Genomic DNA, 18,782 nt, shown 5'->3' on the forward strand with positions numbered 1-18,782 from the left:
GGGAATTGTTTTTCCCTGGGTCTGGCTGCATGACTAGCTCGTTTCCTGAATGCGTATTGGGATAAAATCCAGGTGTGCAGCAGTTCCCTGTCCCAGAAAATAAACTTAAATTCCTTCCCCTAATAAGGCCCATGATCAAAACACCCAGGAGAGCAAGACCTAAAGGTAGGAAGACACTGATTATTAAATAATAACAGTCCAACTTTTCAAGAATGCTTGTATACTAAGTTGAGCCAGCTACAAAGACAGATTTTTGAGTAGCGTTCTAGCATAATGAAGACAAAAGAAAACCTTATAGTAAACTGATGCTATCTGGTCTTTCTAGCTTAGGAATAATCCAACGAAGACTGTGAGTTTTATTAACACTTTGGCCAGCAGAGGTTTCTGCCTTCAGCGGAAGATGGAGAAAATATCCTGCCTAATTCTTCAGAGTATTTCCTTTTCTAATCATCACTTTTGTCTTGCTTGAGGGAGATTATTTATTATTTAAAAGCTAATATCCCAAAGATATTCTGACAGTTAGTTATGTGCATCAGTTGAAAATAAGGCACAACTTAATGTATTGTTAATGTCTAAGTGTAGCCAAGGTTGTGGTATCCATTTATCTCACACAGTGGCCTTCTGTGCTGCAAGGAACAGAATAAATAGCCTGGTTCCACTCATGCTCCACAGATAATGGTTTTTAGAGCAGATGAGAAATTACCCAGTAACGGTTTCTAAGTTCCCCTGAGAAAAACGACACAAGCCACTGCCGGGTTGGATCATCTGCTTCTGCTTTATCACATAATCATGTGTTGATCTTTGATCTCAAAGGCCAGAGGGGAGAATGAGCTTGGAAATCTCATCGTGTTCAGAGTGATAAGGAAGTCATGGTTTATTGATGTTATCGGCCCTTGATCTCTTTTGTCGTGCTGTACTGTGGTCTGATCCTTGATGGTGAAACACATCGGAAATTCATTTGTGTTGTGTGTTAGTGGAACTCAGTGATTACTTGTTTCCAGGAATGAAAAACTGAGCCTGGCATGCTAGCCAGAGAGACCCTGGATCAAATGCAGACAAGAAAAGCTGATGCATTTTAAAATAATGTGTTAAGTATTCTTATCTGAAGGAAATCACTTATTTGGATTAATAGTGAGAACAGTGTTGTTCTTTTATTTAGCAGGCAGGAAATACATCTATTTTGGAGAACTGAGTTTGTGAAGTTTTCAAAGCTGCTTGAGTTTCAGCCTGCATTTTCATGCTGAAGGAGTCAAAAATTTTGAACAGAACGTACCTAATTCCTTCGGGTAGAAAGCAAGTCTACCTGGATCTCCTATAGTCCATTCAGTATTATTGATTAGTATGCAAAATAAGACTTGGTTCCATGGAAGCCTGCAAGAAAAGCCAGGCCTGCTACAGTATTTCACAGTGAGCCTTGAGCCTAATCCTGTGCAGTTTATGAGAATCAGGATCCAAGGGGTTTTGGCATGATGATCTCAAAATTTTGTACACCACTATGGTTACATTAAAAGCTTTTAAAACATTAGAAATTGAAGTGTTTCTACATATTTATGGAAGTACACTTTTTAAGCACCTTCAGCAATTCAGAAACTGCAGCACCTACAGAGTTAGGTATCAGCTAAATGGCAGATTTTCAGATTACAGTACTGCACATAGACAATCAAATTTTCTCTAGCTTCTGGTATTTACTATCAAAGGTAAGTTTGTGAATGAGTCATCCAAAAACACTAGTGTTCAATACAATTTGACTTCTTCTTGGCATCACATGAAAGTCAGTAATCAGCTGTAAACATTAAGTCTACTCATGCACTTGTACCAAGAACGCCTGTCAGTTTACGACTTGATATAGAATATGTGTTTCAGCAGGCTATCACACATCACACGCAAATTTGGCTGTCAGATTGTAATATGGGAAAGATGCCTGAGCCCATGGAGGTTGGTGTTTCACTAAAATGTTTGGTGTTTAATTGCTTCTCTGGACTAAGCTTCTTGACACAATGTTTAAAAAATTACTTACAGACTTTGAAGCTTTACTTTCACTGAATGTTTAGTCCTAAAATTGGAGAAAAAACTCCAGTTTTCTTATTGTGCGGTAATAAACAATACAGTATACGAATCACTTGTCAGTCGTAATTATAGCATCTTGAGTGACTAAATGGTGAGTGTCCATGGAATTATAGCAGTTTTAAGTCTTAGGATGGAAAGGAGGAAGAACAATAATGTAAATATAAAAGACATTAACAAAAATACTTCAAGAAACTCACAAATAACAAGATCCCCTGAGGAAAAAAAAACAATTTAAAACTTCCTTAAAGAAATTCTGTTTAAAATGTGACTGCAAATTATCTAGCACAGAAGACAGAAATTGTGCAAGACCAACTCTGTAAAATCACAAAGTAATTACTTCAGACACAAGAAGAGTATGTACAGAAAATGAGTACTATTCAAATCACTAAGGTGAGAAACGAAGAACAAAAGAATAACAGAACTACCAGGAACATAGAAATACATGCTAAGAAAAAGTGAAGGCATAAAATGTGAAACACCCAGCAATGAATATGCAAAGAACAAGCAAAGAAAAAGATCAATAAGTACATTAGTTGCAAGAGAAAGACAAAGGAAAAAGCTGGTCCACTACTTAACAGGGAAAAAAGCTATTAAATCATGGCACTAAAAAAACCCTAGATGTTTAATGCATTTACTGCTTCAGTCTTCACTAAAAAGGTTAGATGAAATCAGGCAGATAGTGTTAATTAGCACAAACAACAAAGCATACAAGATAGAAAAAAAGAAAGGCTAGTGAAGACAAACATAAGTTAGTTGGCTTTAAATAATCCAAATATGATGAAATTCATGGAATATAGAGAAATTGCTGAAGCAATTTCAGAAGTATTTAATAAACTCATGGATGACGATTAGGATTCTGGAAGACTGGAAAAAAATCAGTTACCTATCTATCCTTAAAAAAGGGAAAGTACAAAGAGCTGGAAAACTACATATCAGTCAAACTCCTTTCCATTTCTAGAAAAACAGTGGAATATATTAGCAAACAAAAAGACTGCAAACCTCAGCAAAAGAGATGATGACTAAGCACCAAAACAATTTTTCAAAAAAAATTTCTGTAAATGGGGTGGAAGGGTGGACGTGTAGGGGGTTGTGCAAGACAAAGTGTAAAATGAGATTTTACTTGTTTTGTAGTGAGAAAAAGCTTTAGTGAAGCTTCTGCTCCTAACATAATGTTTGCAGAAGCTGACTAAAAATCATCTAAATTGTTACTTTTACATGCAAAACCAGTTGGAAAACTATATTCAATGGTTCCCTGTTAAATAAGGGTACACTGATTTGAAATTCCTGAGAATCTACTGTTCTAATCAACACTTTGCTTATTGATAAAATGAAAGTTTAAAAAAATGTGAAATTATGAAATCTGAGGGTCTAGCCAAGCTGGAGATAGCTGTAAGCATTTTTGCTGACAGAAATACGATTCAAAATGATCACTGCATGTTGGATACGTGTTCTGTAAGAACAGGATGAATTTCCACAGAGAAGTGAAAAATGTCACACTTGGGCAGAAGCAGTCAATGGCACAAATCCAGGCTCTAGAATAACTGCCTGTAAATAATCTTTCTACTGTAGCTGGCTTGAAGACACTTTTCACTGGAATATTATATTTTATTTTGGTATCAGAATTCCAAAAATATGTGGACTGCCTAGAAGGAATGGAGGGTGCAACACAAACATCATCTGAGATAATGATTTAAGCATGACTTAAAATGAAAAATATAAGTCATATAAGTTGAATCCAGCCTGAAACTCAGGAAAGACATGATAAAAGGTAACTGCACATAGGAACAGTATAAACTATTCTTCATGTCCATTGTAGGTAGTACAAGTAATAATAAGCTTCAACTGTGCAAAGGGAGATTAATTAGGACATAAAGAAAAAGCTTACCAGAAGTGATAGCTACGGTCTGGAACAGATTGTCTTATGAGGGTGCAGAGTATCCATCAGTGAGATTTTAATAAGCTAGACAAATGCTATCTAGTTTTGTAGTTTTCTGTAACCTATAAAATTTTGAGAGATTCTATCCTGAAATTGTAATCCTGCCTTTGTTCCCCAGACTTTACAGTCTTCTGACTTCTTGAGCTGGCTGAGGTGCTCAGAACCCTTGTGACATCAGGAGGGAAGTCTGGTGATCCTCAAGCCCATGTAGAGGTGGGAAGGCAATGCTTGGAGGAAATGCTGACTATTGGTTGCACAGTCAAGGGAGATGAGAAGCTGAGGCTGGCACTGGGCTAGAAAACAGCCCAGTAAATGCAGAACCAAGAGTCTAACCAAGCTCAGCAGTCTTATAGCCAGGATGTCTGATAAATTAACTGTTCAGCATGAATAATCAAGGACAGTGAGGAGCTTGGAAGACAGGTCAGTACTAAAAAGGGAGTAAATTAGCCACAAGATCCAGAAGTCAAAGTCCCTTGAGATTAGAAAGCTTGTAGAAAATGAGACCAGAAATAGGTCAACTGAAAGACAGTTGCTGAGCTCTACGTCAAAAAATTTTCTTCAGTGTGTGTCTATGGAATGTGTAAACTAACACTGGATCAGTATTTCCCAGTGAAACTCCTCCCCCTATGAAAATATGAAAAGCAGTTTTCTGTAATGCAATATCTCAATGAGTTGCAAGGTACCTTCGTTGTGCTCCTGCTGGTGAAGTCTTATGAAGTCTTACAAATATAAAAGGAAGGCCTGAAACACTTCTCTGTCTGAAATATACCAGTTCATAGGCTCTTGTTAGAAGACTTGTTTCTTGTTTAAAGATTTGTGTTAGGTGGCAATGAAGTTATTATTTTCAGGTACAAGAGTCTCAGTTAAGTGAATGTGAGTAACATCTGAGTAAAGAAATGAGAAAGAATTGTTGACAGTTAATGTTTGATGCTCCTCTCTCTTATGTCACTTACCATTTGAAGATAATTATGAGGCTGATTGGATCACAGGTCACTCAGATGGTTTGCTCTCTCTTCCTAATGGTTCTATGTTCCTTACATGCCCCAAAAATTTCAGCTGTAAGAACCAAATCTAGGGATTATTTTTCTCAATGGTTGCACCAATGGGGGAGTACAGCAGCTGTCAGCAGTGCATGGGCATGCAGACATGGATGCTGGCTGCACATGGGTCAAGAGAAGCTGAGCAGCCCTGCTGATGGTCACCACAAAATAGTTTAGGTTGGAAGAGACCTTGAAAGATCATCTAGTCCACTCTGCAGTGAGCAGGGACATCTTCAACTACATCAGGTTTCTCAGAGCTCCATCCAGCCTGGCCTGGAATGCTTCCAGGGATGGGGCATCTACCACCTCTCTGGGCAACCTGCACCAGTGTCTCACTATCCTCAGTGTCAAAAATTCCTTCCTCATGTCCAGCCTGAACGTCCAGTCTTCTAGTTTAAAACCATTACCCCTTGTCCTATTGTAACAGACCCTTCTAAAAAGTCTGTCCCCATCATTCTTATAGGCCCCTTTTAAGTAGTGAAAGGCTGCAATAAGGTCTACCTGGAGTCTCCTCCAGGCTGAACAACCCCAGCTCTCTCAGCCTGTCCTCATAGATGAGGACACCAACCCAGGTGTTTCAGCCCTGGTCCTGGGGTGAGCACAGGCAGAGCATGGATTCAGAGGAATGGGAATCCTTGTCTAATGTATTAGATGGATCACAAGAAAGCGGAACGAGGTCTCAGGATAGAACATACTGAGAGACTTGATGTGGATAAAGTTTGGGAGACTTCAAGTAGAGATGGAGTCTCAAGCAGGATGGAATACAGGGTGTTCTGAAGAGAAGAAGGATTAAGAAGAGTTGTGGGGCTTTGGTTTAGAGAAACTTAGGCTTTAGCACTAGTAGGACAGAGAGACTTATATGAGTCTTAGTGAACTCCTGCATTAAGTAGTCTGTAAGGCTCTAGAGCAGCTATGATGATAATTCAGTTCCGGGCCGAATTATGATTTGGCATGGGAAAGGCTCTGGCTCAGGAGAATAATGAGTTTTTAAAACTTCCTCCTCCTTCTAACCATCTATAACCAGAACCTGGGTATGCAGAGGTGTCACAAACACAGGCAGGTCCTCCTCAAGCTGGCATAAATCTACTGTGCATCTTTTTACCTCCCTTCCACGGTCCTCCTGTTTTGTTTTTATTTGTTTGTTTGTTTGTTTGTTTGTTTGTTTGTTTTTATTAAATAGGGTATAGAGTAGCTTTGTCTCATAGTGGGATCTGAATTTCACTTTCAGAAGGATTTCTAAATTTCAAAAGCTTCTGTGCTGAACTTTTAAATTATGAGGAGTATTTCTCTCCCCTAATTTTTGAGATCTTCAGTGTGAACATCAAGATACAGCGGGTTAGCTGTACAGCCTCTCTTTATGGAGAGAAATATACTGAAATGCACTCCTGTATGAATCCTCCCACTGTAAAATGAACAATCATTATGGAATAGATCAGTCATGATCTGCAGATATCCTTTTATGTCCCCAACTATAAAAAATATTGACTCAGATGTAGAAAACTAGACTGAAAACACCAATAATTAGATGAGCTGAATCCCAGCTCTTTGCACTATAAGACCGCTTTTAAAAATGTTACTGGGAACCATTCATGTACATCAGTAGTTAAGCTATTAGCCTAAAAATGGATGAATTCATGCTAGAATTGAATAGGTATAATTTTCTAGTTGTCATAAAAATTAAATAACACTAAGATTCTTGTGGTCTAAATATATGGTCAAGGATTACATATTTTTCTCAAGTTAAATTTATTATTACATTCCTATATTTATGTGCACTTAGTCTGGTTACTACCTATAATCACATGCCCACAAGTGGCTCCTAGGTCTTGATTAAATATGGAGATCAATCTTGCACAAACAAGTGTCTGTCTAGACTGGGATACCTATAATACATATTACAGGAGCTGATCTGTAAATCTTTCCTACTACTTTTTGTCATATTAATACAGTTTATTTTCACTCGCACTGCCAATAAATTAATCCCTGTGAGAACTTAAAAGCATAACACAATTTCTGCGTATTGCCGAGAAAAGCCAATGATGGTTAAGTAGACCGTTCTTCAGAAGCCTTTCTGTTTTGCATTCCAACAGCATCTGCCAGTGCTCCCTTGTGCCTTCGTTATTACGATACTGGATTGAAATTTCTCTCATTAACTTATAACATTATGTCATTTGTTTTATTACTGTCATTTGAAAGCCCTGTTCTGCTCTGCTTTGCGGAGTCAGTCGTGTATGCAAACAGTTAATCAACGGGTGGCAACCACTTTGTAAAGCTAGATGTCTACACTTCTACATTTGTTTCTCCCTCTTGACAGAAAACACCAAAGCAATTATAAGCACTGTTTATGAAAGCACACCACAGTATTTAGTTAAATCACTTTACTAGATATATATTATTTATTACTTTCTCTGTATTTTAAAAACCCTAGATAATATAATATTTCTCATCTGAAATTACCACTATATGTCAGGTATTTTGAAGGAAACATTTTAAATTCACGAAACTGTATTTCTAGAACTACTCTACAATAGGCACATCATAAAGTATAGGTGCTATTTTCAGATGGCATTTTCGATATCATGATTGGATTTTCTTTCATATTGAAAGATCCTTTAAATACGTATTCTTCTTTCCTCATTTCTCTGTGTCATGCAGTCATGTTCTTGATACCATGACCTAACAAATTTATTAACAGTAAACATAACTCAAACAAATTACTAAGAACATAATTAGCTTATTTTTTAAATGTCTCAAATACTTCAATTTGCTTCAGAAGTAATATTCAAAATATAATAAAATTAGCTTTAAAATAACCCAGTTACTGAAAAAAGCAGTATCTGTTTTCACCTCAAAATTCTTCAGACTCACATGTAATTCCATTAGTTGACATAACATGCTTGAAGACAAAGCGGGATACTGCTAGAAGCATTTACAATTACCAAAGATGCCAATAACAAAGTATTCACACTACTTTTAGTTACTTCAAAATACTCCTTAGATTTTCCAAGATGAGGAAGAGGCTGATTACTGGGACGATTAAGGTCAAACTATTAATGTCATGAACTGAAAACAAAAAAAACCCTGCAAAATTCTTGGAGAAATTATTCATGTTCCCTGGAAGAATGGTGTGAATAGGGTTTGTACAGGCTAGCTAGGCTGATTACAAACATTTGTGAAGAGGGCTCTGTCCCCGAAGCCCATTCAAGTTAAAGGAATTCTTTCTGCTGACTTAAATGGATCTCGAACCAGACATTCAAACTGCTTTTATCTCTTGTATACACTGAATAGGTAGTATGTACATATCACGTTGAGGAATACTACCAGAGACTACATTTTCTTCCAAGAATATACTTCAAAATAATTGTTGAAGTGCACAAAAATCTCATGTATTAAACTAATTTCCCTGTTTAAAATAATAATAATAATGACAATAATAATAATAATAATAATAACAACAACAAGAAGTAGTAGTAGTAGTAGTAGTAGTAGTAGTAAAAGGATTGAATCTACCGGCATGGTCTTGAACGACCTTATGACATAATAATAGGAAATATGTCTTCATTATATGAGTTGTTTAATGGAGATTCTTTCACCCTTAAATTATTATATCACAGCTGCTTTATCAACGTCATGCTTATTCATTTTCTTGCATGGCTGGCTGAAGACCCCAGAGCAGTCTGATAGATAGCAGCTACGAGAAAATGTACATTCACTTCCTTCTTTGCTAGCTACAGTAAATGAAAGGCAGTTATCAGATGAAAAGTAATTTAGAATCTGGGCATATATGAATATTTTGAAGAAACATTTTATTATATGAATCTTTTGAATTATGAGAAACTTCTATGGTTCTTGAAGATTTGTTCACAACCAAAGGATTTTTTTAACATACTTGAAAGGAAAATACATGACCAACTTAATTGAGAACATAAATGGTGGGGTGTTTGATTTGATTTTGGTTGCCAGATGAAGAGTTCTACTTCATATAATGTAATATTGTTATTTTACTCCCCTTCCTTCCTCTCAAAAAACAGTTTTGTAATTATAGTTTCTAGACATTTGAACTTATTACTGTACAAACACTGAGTGGAAACACAGCTAAACTATAACATCATCAATAGGATGAGCACATGAACTTTCATAAAATGTGGTTAACAAAATGTTTTTGTGCATATTCATTTTTATGTTCATGTATTTTGAGCAGTGGTTTCAGTTTTAAAACAAGCTGTTCTAGAAAAGAAAAGGTAAGAGATGCAGACTAAAAACAAATTCAAGGACATCACACAACTGAAATTAATTTTGCGTTGAGGAATGTTTTTGTATATATGCTAGTTATGCCCACCCTTTCAAGTACATGTTGTAAATACTGTCCTTGTGTGAAAAGCTTCACTAAGCATAATGTTTTTTCACATTGAGATAATCTGTTACCTTGCAGTGCTTTTGCTCTGAATAATTCCCCTTAACTTCCATTTAACAGATGTGGCTAACATTCCTTGTCTTTGCCTATTGATGGGGTAGAGGGGTCCAGAAAGTGTTATTCTTTTTAGCATTCTAGATTATTTTGAATTTAAATCTTCCTGGATTTCTCTCCCCTGTCTCAATTAATCTTTCTTTCTTTTAAACAAACAGCATTTTTTTCTCTTGGTACTTAGTATCATAAACCAGTGCTTAATTCATAAAACCGTGTCTTGCTTCTCCATGTCTGCTGTATGAGCCAGTGGTTTTGTGAAGCTTCTGAAGTGGGTAGCCTGATGATTGCAGACTCATGTTTGAAACACCAAGAAAATCAGGTATAAAATTCAGCCCATCAACCAGACATCTCTTCAGCATCTGTATTATTATACATTTTTTTACATTCTGTATTATTATTGTTTATAAACACTTCAGATCTCTACTCAGTATATGTTCCAGTATCTTTAAAATCCATAGGAACTAAATATTTTTAAGTGGCCAGCAACTGTAGGCACGTGACAACAAATATATGAGCTTTCTTATCACATTTCATGATAGTGTCAAAAATCAAAAATTCACCTCTTAATCTTATCTCTTCATCAAATTCAAAGTACACCACTCATGGTCCTATTAACCTAAACAAAGGTAGACATCTGCAGTGTAGATGTGTTATGTCAGCTACCAATTCTAGATTTTTGTTTACAGTGGCATCCAATATAGTTCCAGTGGAGTAAGTCTGGAATGTGCCTCATTTTTTCCGTTGACTATAAAAGGAGTGAGGATTACTTACAATACAGACATGAATGGTAAAATGGAGAAATTCTAGATTAAGTATCTGAACATAATTTTCCCTGTTGCTTACTGTAAGGTAAACTTTCTTCTCAGCACTGGCACATCTGCACTTTAGTGCCTCTACATATTGGAAGGTTTGTAAAACGTTTAGTACACAAGGTGCAGTAGCATTGCCTGAACTTTCTTTAATTCCAACATATTCCACTTTCCAGTATTTGTTATGTGTAAAATAAAATTACTTTAAAGGAAATGCAAGTAAAGCATTGTAATATGATGTAAAGCAAAGTCCTGATAAATTTACATCTGGATAAAATGTGGAGAAGGCCAAAAAGCAGTTTATGACAATAAAATAAACTAATTCATTCCAAATGTTACGCTACAGTAGGTTATATGATTCTGCCAGATGTTTCTATTTACATTAATTTTATTACACCACAAACGGCAATTTGTTTTAATGAGAATATTTTTTGAGGATAATATTTGTTCTAGAAAGTAGTATTTCTCTAGCTTCACATTCTAATGAGACGATTTCATTTGATTCATTGGTGTGACCATTATTTTGTTGACTCAGTCAAAACACCAATTAGCTGCACACAAGCTGCAAGAGTGATAAAGCAGGAAAATGTTGATTAGGGTCCCAATCCTGAAAACTCTTGAGCAGAGTTCTTTGCATGAGCTGCTTGCATGATTAGGAGCTTAAAAGGTGCTACTACTAACGTAGTATAACTTGTCATGTCAATTTTCACAACTTGATTTCTAAACGTTTCTCTTCTGATGTTGACTGAATTTTGTAGCAAATTATACAGTGTCCTCTTACCCCAAATCTGAATAATAATAAAAAAAAAATCTCATAGAGAACGCATACTAGCAAACAGATATATAAAGGGAAACTACAACAATAAAGGAGTCTTCAATTTTTCTGTTTAAATTCAAGTAATATGCAGCAAATAAAACAGAGCTCCTGACTTAATGATGTTTTCATATACAGTACCTCCAAGGAACCACTTGTAATAAGTTAATGCAGTTAACGGCTTTATAATAAACTCAATAACTCATTATAATGTAAATGAGATTTTTGCTTTCACACACAAATTAAGCAAGACCATTTACCAAAAACTTTTACTAGTTTCTCCGGGTTGTTTTGGAAAAAAAAATCACTTAATGTAGCTCCGTAAGAATCAGCTTGCTTACTACATAAAGGAATTGGGGTCTATTTGACATACATGATTTTTTAAAATTTCTTAAGCTTATTAAAAAATACAAACTTCAAGCCTTCACAACTATTATTTAATAATAAGATCACTGCAGCACAATTAAAAAAAAAAAGGATTGTTACCTCTGCTACATCAATTTATTTTATGCTTCAATATTATCATTCAGAATGAAACACAGTTCATCTTTCTTATTCAAAATTTCTCTCATTGATAGTTTTGTACATATGTAAGTCCTATTATATTTTATTTTGTATTTTGTTTGTATTTTATTATAACACCATTCATTCATCCTAACCAGAATAAGAGCCTCACCATGCTAAGCAATATTAAATATAAAATATATAAATTAGATGCAGTTTATTGTCTGTATTGTGCAGTATAAACATGTAGGTTTATGCTTCTTTTTGAGTCCTCGTTGAAGTTCTCATAGACTTTATGTGTTCTCCTGTATGAAGTTAGCAGATTTTTAGCTATGTAAACTCAATTGAATAAAGCAAAATGCATTTCGTAAGATATTTAAGACAAAACTTTGAGATAAAAATTAGTTACTTGGAAAATGTTTTCAGTTACAGTGAAAACAGTGGTTTTATGAAGATGATGATATTATCATTATACTTAACAAATTCTATTACGATCAGTTTTCTTTGTTTATTTGCCCCACTAGGTGTTACTATCAATATTCCCATTATAGTATGCATGTGCTATATATCCTTTTGGTCTATACATAAAGCATATTCATGCTATATGTATCACGATATGCAGAAATCTAGATTTGCATGAAAAACATGGTTGACACATAGAATCAAGTTTTAAATTCAGAGCAATACTAATGAAATTTCAATAGACTGTCTACAGACACTATCCATATCAGTTTTCAACACTGCATTTGTTCTAAAGAAATACAATCTCCCATCGCAGATAACAAGTATATTGTCTGTGATTGGGTGTTGGTTGATGAGAAGCTCAACATGACCCAGCAACATGCACTTGAAGACCAGAGGACCAACCATCTCCTGGGTTTCATGAGAAGCAGCATGGCCAGCAGGTTTCTGCTCTCACAAGACCCCACAGGGAGTAACGCATTCAGCTCTGGGGCACCCAGCGTAAGAGGGACTTGGACCTGTTGTAGTGAGTCCAGAGGAGGGGCATGAAGATGATCAGAGGGCCGGAGCACCTCTCCTATGAAAACAGGCTGAGAGAGCTGGGGTTGTTCAGACTGGAGAAGGCTCCAGGAAGACCTTATAGCAACCTTCCAGTACCTAAAGGGGACCTACAAGAAAACTGGAGAGGGACTTTTTACAAGGGAAGGTAGTTTTTACAAAGGAAGGTAGACAAGGTGTAGGTAGCGGTTCTAAAGTGAAAGTGTATTTAGATTAGATATAAGGAAGAAATTCTTCCCCATGAGGGTAGTGAGGCACTGGAACAAGCTTCCCAGAGACACTGTGGATGCACCATCCCTGGAAGTGTTCAAGATCAGGTTGGACAGGGCTTTGAGCAACCTGGAAGGTGTCCCTGCCCATGGAAGGGGGATTGGAACTAGATGATCTTTAAGGTCCCTTCCAAACCGAACCATTTTATTATTCAGTGATTCTATACATTACATATTTAGAGATGCCAAACACTATCTTTATTTTGAATTGTTACATAAGATAACTTAATTCAGAATGATTTTGAGGGAAATACAGCATCATTTTATAAATCAGAGTTGATTTTGTGGGATCAGATTGCTCCCCTTTGTAAATGGATGGCACACTGGATGACAACGTACATTTAATCAGATGCTACAGTGTTTCAAGAGGCAAAAAGGGGCAATTTGATTTCTCTCATGTCCCCCAAATGTACAGGCCATTTGTACAAAAACATCTAGAGGAGAACACTGGCAGCAGAAATACAAGAAATGCTAATCAAAGCTAAAAGACCAAAGTCTGGTCCCAGTTACATCAATGTAAACACCTTTGAAATCAAACAAACTATTCCTGATTGAATCAGTGCAAGATGACTGAACCAGAATTACCTTTTTCTATTCAATGGTTGATACCCTTTACACCTAATTTAGTGACAGGTGCCCTCACTGGTGACATGTACAATGAGAAGGCTGCTTCGCTAGGCTCCTAAATGTAGGTGTTCATTGGGGGCCTAAACGCTAAACACCAACTGAATCCCCTCCTGGTTTCTTCTGCTTCCTTTAGGGAAGGTATTTGCAAGAGAATTAAGATCCTAGCAAGTAAATTAACTCTGGCTATGTTTTGTATTTTTTGCAAGGTTTGTGATAAGATTACATGTATTGGCTAATTTTTTCTGCAATTTCAATCTGAGAAGTTACATAAGTTATATGAGAGGAGTTATGTGCACACATGAGTATCTCAGCTTCTTTTTAAAGCCTGATGGTTATGTCTGATGGTTGTGACCCAGCAACGTAACAAAATCTCAGGAAAAATTGCTGCCCTCAGTTTTATCATAAGTGTTTTGAGCCAGTCTCATCGTATTAGGGAGTTCTGCCTCTTTCTGAGAACTGTAATACAAGAGTTGATCTAAGTTACTTACTTTTTGCCTAGAAGACACTGTACAACAGCTAAATACAACAGTCCTGCCAAAAGTTTTAATCCATTAGTGTTTATGTCTATAATACTACCCTTCAGTGGCCACACTGCTGTTTGTAGAATATCTGCACAAACTATTACTCAATGTGGTATCATAGGATGCTTGTTTTCAGAGACCACTGAGTTTTATGTAATTTTTTTTATCTACAGAAAGAATTACCATTTACAAGCAATTTTCACTATGGAAACTAATTGATATATTCCTTTTCAAGTTACTTCACTGTGCTTTTTTAATAGTTAATTATCTATTTACAACAGTTCTTTAAAAAAAGTATTTTAAGTACATCAAACACAAAAGTTGTTTATTTTAATTTCTTGTGCTTGCTGTCTATTTTGGTTTTTAAATTACTGTGGACGCATATTATCTTAAGGTAATGATCCTAAGCCCACAAGCAAAATTCAAAAGGACCTAAAGATGAAGGAAACTGATTGTAATCAAGAGAGGTAACATGAACCAAGTGCCTGAAGGCTTTTCAGTCATTTGATACATACATATAATAGCACATGTAGCAAGTATATCATGTTGTACTTTGAAGTGAGGTTAAGCCTATAATACTGTTGGCTTCATCAGCATGATAACCACTGCTGGTTATCAGGGCACTTCCCACAGAGAGCAAAGAAGGGAGCAACTGGAACCTGTTGAAGAGGAAACAACCACAGACTTGATGATAGGTGTAATTTCTACTTTTGCTATTGCTATCCAAAGATGAAACAGAAAAAAAAAAAAAAAAGGCTCTTGGTCATATTGCAGGACTAACTCTCAAGTGACTGGCTAGTTACCATAGCTAGTGGTTTCCCTCGTGTGTCATATGTTTGGCTGCCTTAACTAGAAAACGAGCAGTGTATTCTTGTAAAACTTGGCACTGTAAGCATTTGTGGAAAATTCACACAGATACTTGAATTTCCTGGAGATTTACCATTCCTAGAAATATTCCTCAATATTAGTGAAATATTCCTCAATATTAGCGAATCTACAAAGAGATGTCCTTCAGTATTATTTGGTGAAAAGCAGTGTCCATTTCAATAAATATTTTTCAAGATGAATGAAAATATTATAGAAAGAAATGTAGGTTTAAGTTTTTTTAAAGCACCAAACCATACGATGTAACTGTAGAGAAGTTAATCACTGTTGGCTGTGTTTGAGATTTTCTGTTTGTTTGTTTCTGGTTTTGTTTTGGTTGGTTGATTGTTTCTTTAGGGTTTTTTTCCTCTTTTTCTTTCCAAAGTAACTTCTCTCAGTCCCATTTCGTTGCTTATATCCTAGCATACTCTAAACCTAAATCTTATTAAATATGTAAAATATAGGTTGATTTGAAATAAACTCATTTGTCTTATCCTTTGTTCCTCCGTACTGGATGAATAGGTTATTACCTCTTATTAACATTATTAGTCTGACTATCCCATTCCAACTGCACAGCCTGAGAAATATAAAAATACACACACACATATATATATATATTTCAGCAGAGGCCAAAAGACGAATACTGCAAATATACGGTGCTAACCTATATGTAGAAAAATTATAAGTACACATATATACATGAGTTTGTATACACTGAACTTGCATTAAAAATATTTGCTTTGAGTGAATACAGGGTGAGTGGTGCCTTCTGGTTATTTCATAATAGACTGCTTAGGGCTCTGAAGACAATTACCAATAGCATGAATTGCCACCCAGGAGGGAAAAGGACTCTATGTATATCACATCTATTCCCCCTTGATTCTTTTTTTTAATCACTGACATTAATAACATTCTGGGAATGTAATTCATTACTTAAAATATCATTCTACTTAGTGTACATGTTTTTTTTTCTTAACTACCTGCCTGCTACTCTTTAATTTACTATTTGTTTCTAAGGGTATTCTTCTCACCGGTAAGAATTTAATCTAGACTTACAGAACAGTATTTATGAGGATTATTTCCCTTTCACCCCGTTCTCTTTTTGAAGATCAATGCCACCTTAACTTCTCTCTCAATCCTCCAGTGCCTTCAAAGTTTTTTTTTTTAATTTGTTAGGATAGATTACATCCATAATAAACTGTGTTTAAATTCACCATGTTTGTTCATGTTTATACCATTCACAAATTCCTTTTTGTCTAATTGGTTTAAATCCAGCTGCTCTTTGCCCCTCTTATTTTGCTAAGGGCCAGACCGTAGCACAGGCTGTAAGAGAGTAAAGCAATGTAAGGAGTCTCCCTGATCAACCAAACCCCGGTACCGAGCAGTCAGCCACGGCGGAGGCACCAACATCAGCTCCTATTCCTGGCCTGCAGCCTGCAAACCCGTGTAGCTGACACAGCATGAACTGGGGCAGATTCCAGTGTGCAAACCCGCTCCTGTTTTTCTTTTTTTCTTTTCACCAAGATTGATTTTTTTTTCAAATCATTTAGACACTTGGCCAATTAGAGACATGAATCATTAATTTAAGCTACCTTCTCATTTATTAATAAGCTTACTTTCTCTCAAGTCCTTAATTTTCCTCCTGATATTCTTATGAAAATTTTATCTTCTTCAAAGGCAGGATGTAATTTTAGTGGGAAGATACAGGAAGAATCACTACCAGAAACAACTTAATGTCCTACATAAGAAGAACACAAAAGTAACATTTTCTAACCAATAAGCAAGCTGCTGTCATAAGGAGCTATCGAAACATATGATACAGCTGTGTGGCAAAAGTAAAGGATTGTCACTGAGAGGATGTGTAAAGGACAGAATGTGAATAGGGCTCAAACAGGTGTAAAGAGACAATAAGGAACAAAACATACATAATAAATAATAGCACAAAGAATGAGTTATGGCTGAGAGATTTATGTATATGTACAAAAGATAAAATAATGAATGTAAACAAGAGATGACAGGAAATATATAGGTACGGATGTTACATTACTAGGACATCAGTACTGAACAAATTAGCCATGCTCTTACACTTTTCCATCATGAAACAAATCTTAATGGCATTTTTCCAAGTGGCAAATGCACATGTATAGGGAAATAAACACACTGATGGACTAATTAATAATTAATAATTAATAAGTTATACTGTACACATCCCTAATCATCACATATCCAGAAGAAAATGGTAGGACTGGAGAAGGTAGAGAGGAGGGCAATAATGAGCAAGAATGGACTAGCTCCTCCACAGGGATTAAACACACCAGAACTCTTCAATCTGGAAAAGAGAAACAAGAGGAGGGTGGGAATGCACAAAGATGTATAAAATCATGAGGACAATGAACAGAGAACGAGTCTTCATAACTTCTAATACATATATGACATAACTTCTAACACATATACTTCCTCTTGAGGTGCCCCATGGAGCATAATTAAACAAACAGAAGCAAGTGCTTTTCATAGAGTCCATATTTACATTGTTTTTCACAGAACTCTGTAAGAATGAAAAGTAAAAATGAATTCCAACCTTAGTGAGACAAATCAGGGAGAATCAATCCACCAGTGGAAATCTCTGAATGCTGCCTTTGACTCATTTGCCAGATGATGTGAGGCTACAGTATGGGAAGAACATGCAAGTAATTCTGTTTCTCATATTCTTTCCCCAAACACATAGGAACACAGACAGTGTACAGGGTTCAACATCATTTTGACTCTGTGGAACAGTCCGGACATTATTTATCACTCTGAATATTTTTTGCAACTCATTTCAAATATATGTACTTTAATTTCAGCTCCAATACCAGATTACTGGTATTTCATGGCTGATGACAAGTTAACAGCAAGAGTGAGGTTTTGTAACACAAACATCCAAAATGTTATCAGCAAGTGAAAATTGATCCTATTCTTCCTTCATATTTCTGTAAAGACAACTCCACAAAATTTTACCTTCAGCAATTCACTTACATACTAAATATAAAACCTAAAAGAAGCCAACAGCCAACTATTTTCATGGTCACAGTACACTCCTCTTGTTTGTCAAATGCAAATGGCCTACCACAGTCTAGAGCACTCAGCTCCTAGACATATTACAGTCTAGCCTACAGTCCAGCTGTTCACATCTGCTTTAAGAATCTTTTGTTACATACACTTTTGCATTAACCATAAATATTCTGAAATTGTGCACCCTTGCAGTTTCAGAAGGTGAACATCTGTTGTCTTGCAGCAGACAGCACTGGGCAGTCCTATACGTTCTACTGCAGTGAAATACTGATGCATGCTGTATTGGGATGGAAAAGACTACTTGATAATAAGCTTTCTTTTTACAAGTTACCAGCATCAACATTTTCAAAGACTTTTTCCTAATGACCTCGTCACAAACTGTTACTGAAAGTTCTCATGGTTTATCACAATGATGTGAACTTTCCTATTACCCCCGGGTATTATACAAAAGTCTTTGCTTACTCAAGAAATTCCATGCTCAATAGAAAGTCTCAAGAACAAAAGAACTAAAAAAAGCCCAGCCCAATGCAGTTCAAAAGATGCAAAGAAATGCCTAGGGATTCTGCAATATTACAAGAATGTCTTTGCTGATCTACATGAAGCATGACAGGTATAATCCAAGCTTCCACGGGAAAGATTAGTAAAAATCCTACCACAAAGACATGCAAAACACCGAACTATGCTGTTATTAAAACATCACTTTTTAAGATATATGCAACAACATTTCAAAAGAAGTAAATGTCTCAATACCACTACGGGGAATCTCTACTGCATTTCATACTATATTGCATC

General features: G+C 36.0%; 1 protein-coding gene across 1 annotated transcript in view; it reads right to left on the reverse strand.

Moving 5' to 3' along the window:
- The window catches only part of GPC5 (glypican 5), a gene marked incomplete at both ends in the record, with an annotated part of 657,041 nt that overhangs the window by 574,570 nt on the left and 63,689 nt on the right, over positions 1-18,782 (reverse strand). The gene's annotated exons all lie outside the window — the stretch shown is intronic.

Source organism: Nesoenas mayeri (genome assembly GCF_963082525.1).
Source record: "Nesoenas mayeri genome assembly, chromosome: 1".
NCBI lineage: Eukaryota > Metazoa > Chordata > Aves > Columbiformes > Columbidae > Nesoenas > Nesoenas mayeri.